This window comes from Alosa sapidissima, chromosome 19 (assembly GCF_018492685.1).
Source record: "Alosa sapidissima isolate fAloSap1 chromosome 19, fAloSap1.pri, whole genome shotgun sequence".
NCBI classification, from domain to species: domain Eukaryota; kingdom Metazoa; phylum Chordata; class Actinopteri; order Clupeiformes; family Clupeidae; genus Alosa; species Alosa sapidissima.
The window spans coordinates 1,899,162-1,908,727 of NC_055975.1; positions in this window are offsets into that span (position 1 = coordinate 1,899,162).

Consider the following 9,566-nt stretch of genomic DNA (forward strand, 5'->3'; position numbering starts at 1 on the left):
TACATGGCAGAGATACAGTATACCCACCATTGTAATCAGCCCTTTTTAACATGGTATAAAATATAATTAATAAATATGAGAACACACATCATTTTTAAAAACTATCTTCAAAATTCAACCCTAAAAAACATGGAAATATCAGTTTGTCAAGATTGATCTAATCCCCCCCCCCCCCCAATTTCTGTTAGAGTGTATGAGAGATTCACAATTTTGTCCTCTACTCAATTTGTCATGTTTTGTTCAAAAGTTATGATAAATGTTTCGTGCAGACTACACAAAACATTCTGTTTTTTCATACTTGATGCCCTTGTGACACAAAAAGGCTTATTGTATGGCCATATGCTACATGGCAGAGATCAAATATACCCACCACTGTAATTAGGAGAACTAGCCCTTTAAAATAGTATACATCATAGTTAATATGTTTGAGGGCAACACACATTGTTTTTAAACAATACCTTCAAAATTCAACCTAAAAAAAACACAAAAATATCGATTTATCAATTTTTACCTAATTTCTATTGTAGATCTAGTGTATGAACAATGTGTGTTCTCCTCAGTGAAAAAAAAACAGAATCAATTTATCACCTTTGGTTCAGAAGTTATGATCAATTTACCCATAAGTGCAAGTTGCAGCAATGAGTGGAATATTTAATGAGTAGAATGTTTTCATTCCTCGAAATTCAACCCCAGAATACAGTGCATAGTTAAATATGCCATGTCTTACTATACTCTTAATGCACTACACTGATGAGCTTTACAGGGGTGGGCTGACACACAGGATATAGTGGGCCCCTAAGCAGTCAGCTTCAGCTCAAATAATGATGATGATGATGATGAGTATGAAGGCATTAGTTTCTGATGAAGTTGCCCCTGTTGTCCCATGGCGACGCAGAGGAAATCTTTCAGTGGCCGGCATACTGAATTTGGTTTTGTGGTTTTTGTTTTAGCCTTACACAAAGTTTTGCAGGGAAGCATCCCATCATTATAAATCTGTCGCCTTTAAAGCACTAATCCTCCTGGAGTCCATTTGTATTGGGGCCAAAACCCCTGGAGGGGTGTGTGTGGGGGAGGCATGGGGGTGTGGATTCCTACGGTGGGCTTCACAGGGTATGTGGTTTCACCCAGTAGTTGTGTTCTGCACGTGCCGGCGCATGGCAAGCACATTTCTTCCTTTTTAACATCCCCAGCATGCACACACACATGCACTTGCACACACTCACACCAAGGCACACACATTTAGATGCACAAAGCCAATGCATTTCTCAAGTTCTCTTCACGATTCTCACGTATCGTTCTTTTATGTAATACCCCACTCACATATTAACACCACACACACACATAGACACACACATATACACACACACCTCAGACCTCATCCAGCACCTTCTGCGTGACTGAGCCAGAGAGTGTTTGTTTTTCCACTCTTTCCTCATGGGGAACCTCCTCTCCTCTGAGCCCAAACAGAAGGCCCTCTACTGGGCCTGAAATCTCCCCAGAGTCAGCCTGGCCAGCCACGACAACCGGGCAGCCAGGCAGGCAGAAAGGAAGGCAGCTGCGATGTCCTCTGCAATGCCCGGCCCTCTCTCTCTGTTTCTGAGGTAGCACTGGTAGTTGGCACAGTGGTGGGGGCTTTCAATGTACAAACGGAGCACCCTGTGCGCCGAACAATACCTAGCTTGTTCGCCCGTGGTGCCTTCACTCGGACTCACGAAGCAGGCAAGAATGCAGCCGGTGGCTTCCCTTCAAGAGCCGACCGCTGCACTGCCCTGTATTTTACCCACAACTTCTGGGCCCCAGACTCAAGAGAGTCCAGGGGACCACCAGCAATGTCCCTCACCCCACTAGCACTTTCTTTGGGTACGGCAGCGCTCACTGGCACATTTGGCTCTAGGTGATCCGGGATGTTAGTGGCTTCTTTGTGCTGTGGGATGGGGTGGACACTCTCTGGTATTTAATTAATGGCGTCTTCAGTGTACAGGCATGCCGGACACAGGAGAGGACCGTATGGCAGTCAGGGGTAAGGCCTCTCTGTCTGCCTGGCAGGCTGCTGGTCCCAGTTGACCTTGTGGGTTGAAGAGAGGGCATGGCAAACAGGGTAGGTATTGTGCAAAGCAGGGCGCACTCCCTATGTGCTTTGTGCCAAGCACCAGTGCCACAGAGTGAAGGGGGGGGGGGGGGGGGGGTTGTGTTGGGTAGTCAGTCTGAAGTCTGCGTGTCTGGCTAAGTCGGGTGCCAAGGAGCCCGAGGTGTGTTTTACAAATAAGCCGAGACACATTTAGAAAGAGGAAAACCTGGTAATGGTCAGCACAACGGCCAAAGCCACAGGGCTCAGAATCAGTGGCAGCATTTAAAACCAGATCAAATGTTAAACCACATCAAAAAAGAGGAACCTAATCAACTCAGTATTTGTTTGCGCTTCAGACGAGTCTACACAGGACTGCATACGAGCCCTGTTGTTCCAGCCAGGCATGTGAACGTCTTTGAGTTGTGGTGTTCCTTACTTCAGACCTCAGATGATTTCACATTGGAAATTCTTTCCCTCCTGAGTCTTGACTGTCTTTCCCACAGAACAACACAGGCAATATGGGGAAATAAAACACCAGAGTTTTATGCATGATGCACTACCAAACAAGGGTGACTTGTGCCATGTGAATGTCTCCTCCCCCGCCTGGCTTGCCAAACGAAAAGGGAGACCATTTGTACAGTCTGTGGACGTCACAATGATCACCCTCTTGCACCTTGGGTGTACTGCCAGTCAACTGAAACTATGCTGGCTTCACCCTGGAAATGCAGAAACAGGCTGGAAAGAAAAAGAGAGAGAGAGAGAGAGAGAGAGAGAGAGAGAGAAAGAAACAAGGAAGGAGGATTGCACTTGAGTTTGCTCAGTGACATGGCGCAAATGATGGATGTTTTTTGTTTGTTTGTTGCGTTAAACCTTATTGTCATCTGATTACAATTAGCATCCCAGTGATCCATGATGGCACTGTTCGTAGTGCTAAATGATCACAGCCCAACATCTTCAGATGGGGCTCTAGCTATGATATAACAAAGACCTCCTTTTGTCTGAGTTGATCATTTGCACAGGTCCGCACAGGTTTCCAAAACTCCCAAGTCGCATGTCAAGAAATATCTGGCGAGAGGAAAGAACAAATAATAACATGAAGAGACAATTCACAAACATTTTACACACTATGTCTTCATTTACCTAGATGGATGGATCGACACACAAATAAAACAAAGTTTGTCTGTAGTTAACTGTAATTACAAATATACAACAGAGGTATTTCCTACCATTTCCTACCTAATGAAGGGAATTCGACTGAGGTTTTAAGTGGATACTTTTTGAAAAGCAAATGTGGATGGAGATGGCTCTTCTGAAGGTCCATCCACTTCTCTAGGCTGTGTCCTGATGAGGCACTGGAGGCAAATTTTACACATTTTACTCTCTGTTATTTTGACCTCAGGCCCCCAGCACCAACAAGCTCCCTGGAATAATATACTGCTTTTCATTAAAGTCCCCTAATCCACTTTCCTTTACATCTCTCAGTAGTGGAGCATGAAAATGTGTTCCCTATTTCCACCCCCACACCACCAGTGCCGGCACATGTCCCCCTGAAAAACATCTGCGGACCCGGGGCTACCGTGCACTGCGCTGCTGCTTTGGTGGTAGTGGCAGTGGCGGTGGTGCCTCTTCTGCCGCCAGCACTGTGTGTGCCACTGTGTGTGTTTGCTTCAGATTGACCACAGTGGTTAGGGGGTTCAAAGCCTTCGTGCTGCGGCGCTCTGTGGCTGCCGCATTCCTGAGCCTGCCAAGGCAGACGCACAGTGATTAAGGGAAGCTCTGCTGCAGAAACAACGGCCCAAGACGTGGAGGGAGCAAGGGTGCGGGGGCACTGTTTGTAGTGGGCTGAGGAGGACGACTCTCACTCTCTCCCTCTCATTCTCCAGAACGGTGGCATTGTGGTCAAGAAAGCAAACTTGCTTGGGGAGGGGTGAAATCGCTTGTGCACCTCAGGGTCCAGCCAGAGAATGTCTTTAAAAAAAACCTTTATAACATCCTAGAAAGATTGACTGTCACCACATCACACACACATTCTCTCCCTCACGATGTGTGTGTTTTGGGGAGGAGGGTGGTAATACCACCCAATATTTTCCCTCTCAGGAGAGAATGTTTTGGAAGTGGGGGAGGAAGGCCCCAGCCTTCTCTGAAACATAAACAAACCACGTGTGGATCCACCGCAGAGCCTCTCAGCAGCCTTCTGGACGGCACTCTTGTTTTGAACCGCCAGCATCAGCTGCCCGTATAATGGACGTATCAAGTATATATCCTCCTTCTGGTATTTATATCACAGGAATAAGCCCAGACAGAGCTGTCATGAGGAGTATGCAGATAGGCATCTTTAGTGTTGATCCTGCGTGTCTGTGTTGAGAGTGGTTGATTTGTGTTGGCTTTGGCTTTTTATTTCTACTTTTCCTTTTGTTCGGCTTGTGTTATGTGAAATATCCTAAATCTTCAGAACTGTATTTCTCTCTTGGGGAGGTATACATCCTTTCACTCCTTAATTCTCTATTTGAAAGTAAAATGAATTTAGTTGATGAGGTTCAGGATGTCCAATATGGTGACAGGCAGGTGGTTGTGATCAGACTTTTTGTTCAATGCCACTCAAAACAGCTTGGACAAATTCATACAGCTGTCTGGATGTCTAGGCAAGTTTAAAATGTGAGCCCTTAATAACTCGCCACGGCTATGCTGTATGGATAGGTAAACGATTCCCCTATTACAAGTTCGTTTACCATCAAATTGGCTTTGTAAAGGTTATATTAAGGTGAAAATCTTAGTGTAACTAAGTGTAACTACACTGTAGTGAAAATCCTAAAGTGTAACTTTAGTGTAACTTTAACAGACTTTAACAGGTCAACCCTAGCCTAGAAATCTTTGATGGCAGAGTTGCAACGGTTTGGCTTGAATTCCCAATTCCCAAATGCATTGGCAATACTGTACAACGTTATGGTCATGCTAATAAAATGAATTTGAGAGTGAGAGAGAGAGAGAGAGAGAGAGAGAGAGAGAGAGAGAGAAATAAAATCCAGCATCTGCACAATGGAGCAAACAAGTCACCTACATTTCTCTATTCCGGACTGAGCACTGCGAACGGTGAGTGCCCAGACCCTACATTTTAATGTGGGTCTGGCTCGCCAGGCTAGGTCAACCCAAGAATGGAAGAAGAATCCAGATGAGTTCTTGTTGGTTAAAGAGGATATTCACATCCGCAAACGGTAGCCTCTACATAGATGTGAACCTAGGTCTGGCAGGCATCTGAGCTGGTAAGCTCGGTTGGCAGCTGAGTGGGCTGGTCTCCCAACGCCACGTTTATCATATCCTCCAGAAAAAGACTGGTAATGGCTTCCAGATCTGTGCTTTGTGCTTGGGGAATGTGCAACCTGCATTCCTGTCTGTGCATATGAGACAAGTCAAACAGCCAGATGACCTCTTCTCACTTCCTGGGCAGAGAGAGGGGCACCCGTCTGCCCACGTTAACATGCTAAACAAGCCGGCACTATCCCTTGACCTCCAGAAGCCAAGAAGGCTCAGTAAACAGACACAAACTCACAGAGACAGAGAGAGAGAGAGAGATCAATCAATCATCTGGTATAAATCAAAATTGCACAACCACATAGACATCATAAAAAAGAGAAAATATCATATATGGTTAAAAATTAGAAAAACATTAACATCAACAGAGACAGATATTTAGCTGTGTGCAATATACATCCCTCCATCAGATTCCCCATACTACAGGATATGTGCCATTTCCAGGCCCAGGGGAATGTACTGATATGTGGTGCTTCATTTCCAGGCCCAGGGGAATGTACTGATATGTGGTGATCTAAATGCCCGAACAGGTTCACAGCCTGATATTTTGAGCACCCAAGGAGACCATTTTCTTACAAAAAATGTCCCTACTAATATTATATCTACTCACAGGAAGAACTTTGATCCATTAGTAAATCGGAATGGGAAGGATCTCTTACAACTATGTCGAAGCCTGGGTCTGTACATTGCCAATGACGAGGGGACTCGTTAGGAAAAAGGAGGACAACTGGTTTGATCTAGAATGTCAAATCATAAGAAAAGAACTAAGAAATATATCTAACCAAAAACATAGAGACCCAAATAATATAAATATCCGCACATTCCGCAGCCTTTATGAGACGCTTAGAAAATACAAACGTACACTCAAAATCAAAAAAGCACAGTATACCAGAAAGCACCTGGAAGTAATAGAAAAGTCAATAGATTCAAATACTATCTGGACAAATTGGAACACCTTGAAACAAACCAGAAAGGAAGAATTAGCCATTCAAAATGGGGAAATATGGACAAACTATTTCCAAACGTTATTTCAAAATATAGATTCAGATACAAATGTGGAGCAAGCAACACCACATACACTAATCACTTGAAAAATTAGAATCCACTATTAAACATGATCAAAACCCTGTGGACTTCCCTATTATTGAAATGGATCTGAAAAGAAACATAAGAAAAATCCAGGATTAGATGATATACTGAATGAAATGTTGAAAAGCATTAGCACAACATTTCAAACTGCCATCATAAAGCTATTCAACATGGTTCTGAGTGTAGGCTACTACCCTGAGATCTGGACACAAGCACTCATTACCCCGATTTTCAAATCCGGTGACAAATTCGACCCTAACAGCTACAGAAGCATTTGTGTAAACAGCAATCTGGGGAAGCTATGCTGTAGTATCATAAATTCAAGAGTCCTAAACTTTCTTCCTAAACATCAAATTGGATTCCTACCAAATTATCCATTATTGCACTTCTGATCACATTTATATATTACACACGCTAATTGAAAAACAAGTAAACCAAAACAAAAATAAACTTTTCCTTTTTCCAATATCCTTTAATTCTAGAAATACAGAAAAGAGCGATCAAATTCTGGAAACACCTGAAAAGTAGTGACCCCTGCTCATTCCATTATAAAACCCTTCAGTACCAGGAGATGAACAAAGACAAAGTTTGATGTCGTCAGACCACTCCACACACACCCCACTGACACCACAGCATCTGAATCTCAAAGCAACTGAAATTAGGATAAACAAAATTACAAAAACTATTAAACAAAAATCAAAGTAAAATGCAATTCTGTTTGACCTTAAACAGAGAATATAAACTAGCACCCTACCTGACACACATTCAAGACAAAAACCTGAGAACCACACTGACAAAGTACAGACCCAGTGAACACAGTTTGGCCATAGAGGTGGGAAGGCACAGACAAACATGGCTGCCAAAAGACACTAGATTGTGCCACCACTGTGACCTAAACACAGTAGAGACAGAGATACACTTCCTGACACAGTGCACAAAATATGCAAACATTAGGAGAACCTGTTTTGAAAACATGGCAAATGTTCTCCCTGAATTTCTGCAAGCGAGCGACGAGGACAGGCTTTCATACCTCAGAGAGAAAGAGAAATGGCTCCTCCTTGCCGCTCAATATGGATATTCCTGCCATAATGAAAGGACCTGCTGATGTGAAACTTATTTACCTAAATATGAACATACACTCATACATACACAGACACACACACACACACACACACTCACACACAAACACAGCCGCATGAACACATACCCACACAAACATGCAGACACACACACTCTCCATTGCCGTAGTTCATAGTTCATAATTGTACAATTATCATTATTCTGTTTTATTTGTGTGTTAGCCCCTCCTCTCCTCCCCAATTGATGCATTTGACCCAAATGCATTGGCAATACTGTACAACGTTATGGTCATGCTAATAAAATGAATTTGAGAGTGAGAGAGAGAGAGAGAGAGAGAGAGAGAGAGAAATAAAATCCAGCATCTGCACAATGGAGCAAACAAGTCACCTACATTTCTCTATGAGAAAGGGTCTTCATTTCGTAATGCTAACAGGAAGTACTGATGTCAGTCTAATTTCAAGCTCAAGTTTCTCTGAACTCCTGTGGATAGAGAAATTAAAGGCCTGTCCACTCTGCCAACAAAAAGGCAACTGTAACTATTATAACGCTATGAGTGTCCACACTGACCAACAAAAAGGCTATATTAATGTGATGCCTTTAAAAATCAATGGTTTCTGACTGGCTATCAATATTTCTATTGTTCATACAAAGTGTTGCACAAAGTCTTCATTCTTTGTTATCATTATAATGTGAGTTCCGGATGTCATAGTTCTTATGGATGAACAACTAGTTTGTTAAAACTATAGGTGTTATAGTTATTGCTAGAGTTATAGTCTGCAGTGTGGGCAGGCCTTAATGCTGGAGATGAAAGGACACACCACATCTACACTCATATGCTCAAAGCACAGCATAGCTCAGTGCTTCCTGAGAGGACTGTGCCAAAAGACTGAACGACATCCTCAAATGACTGGAATTGATTTCTATCTAGATCAGTTTCAACAGGGGCACAGAGGGACTCAACAGTAATCACTTCACTCTGCAAGACGGCTTCCCTTTCTGCCGCCAGTCCTTTGCCAAAGCTGCCTACGCTCCCGCTGTGACAACAGTCATAATAGGATCCCATTTCAGACAACTGACACGTGATCCCGGGTGACATGTTATTCTGTCCCGCAGACTTTTTTCTTTCCTGGATGCTGATCAATGGGTTCATTAAGGCAGGGATTCACATGGAGTCAGATACCTGCAGACGTAAATAGTCTTTGACAAACTCTTTACGTTTTCCAGCCCTTGATTACGGACAGCTTTTTAAAAAAAGCCTCGTGCAGCTTCCTTATACCAGCTGCTGTCTACACTCAGGGCATATACTGTGTAAGGCTACCCCTTGGATTTGATTGCTATGTTTTATATAAAGTCAAAGTAATGCCTCACCTCACCAACTGAGGGACATGCAGTTGAAAAGTCTTTGTTTTAAGGAAGGTTTGCGCACTGGATTGGATCTATACCTACCGATCTGCAAGACAGCTGCTCTTTCAATTTTTCTATCTTGGTCTTGGTATACATAATGTGTGTGTGTACGTGTATATTATGCTATCATGATTAAACTTATTTGCCTGGAGTGTAAGAGCTGTTACCAATGTGTACCAATGTGTACACAAGTGGTCATGTGATGAACCAAGAACTGGCCATTTCTCAGCTCCAGCACCACCCAACAGTCTCCTATTCATTTCCTGCCTGCTCGTAACACTCCTGTCTAAATAAAGCCCTGAAAATAAACTTTCAACTTTGACTCAGCAGGTTTAGAGCTTCATAATGATACAAGCCAACCATCCTTCCATCACTTCTGCATGGTATAGAGTGAGTGAAAGCTGTGCTATCTATAATGAGTATAGGACACAGTCAATAGATCCATCTGACAGTCAGTAAATCCACAAAGAAGCGTAGCAAATTTAAAGTCGACTTTATGTGCATGTCAGATCATTTGCCAGATGACAAATGGAGGGCAGCCACAGTGATCATTTTAATATATGACCCTGAAAAGTCACAATGTCCTCTTTTTTAATATACCCATGATCTAACACCT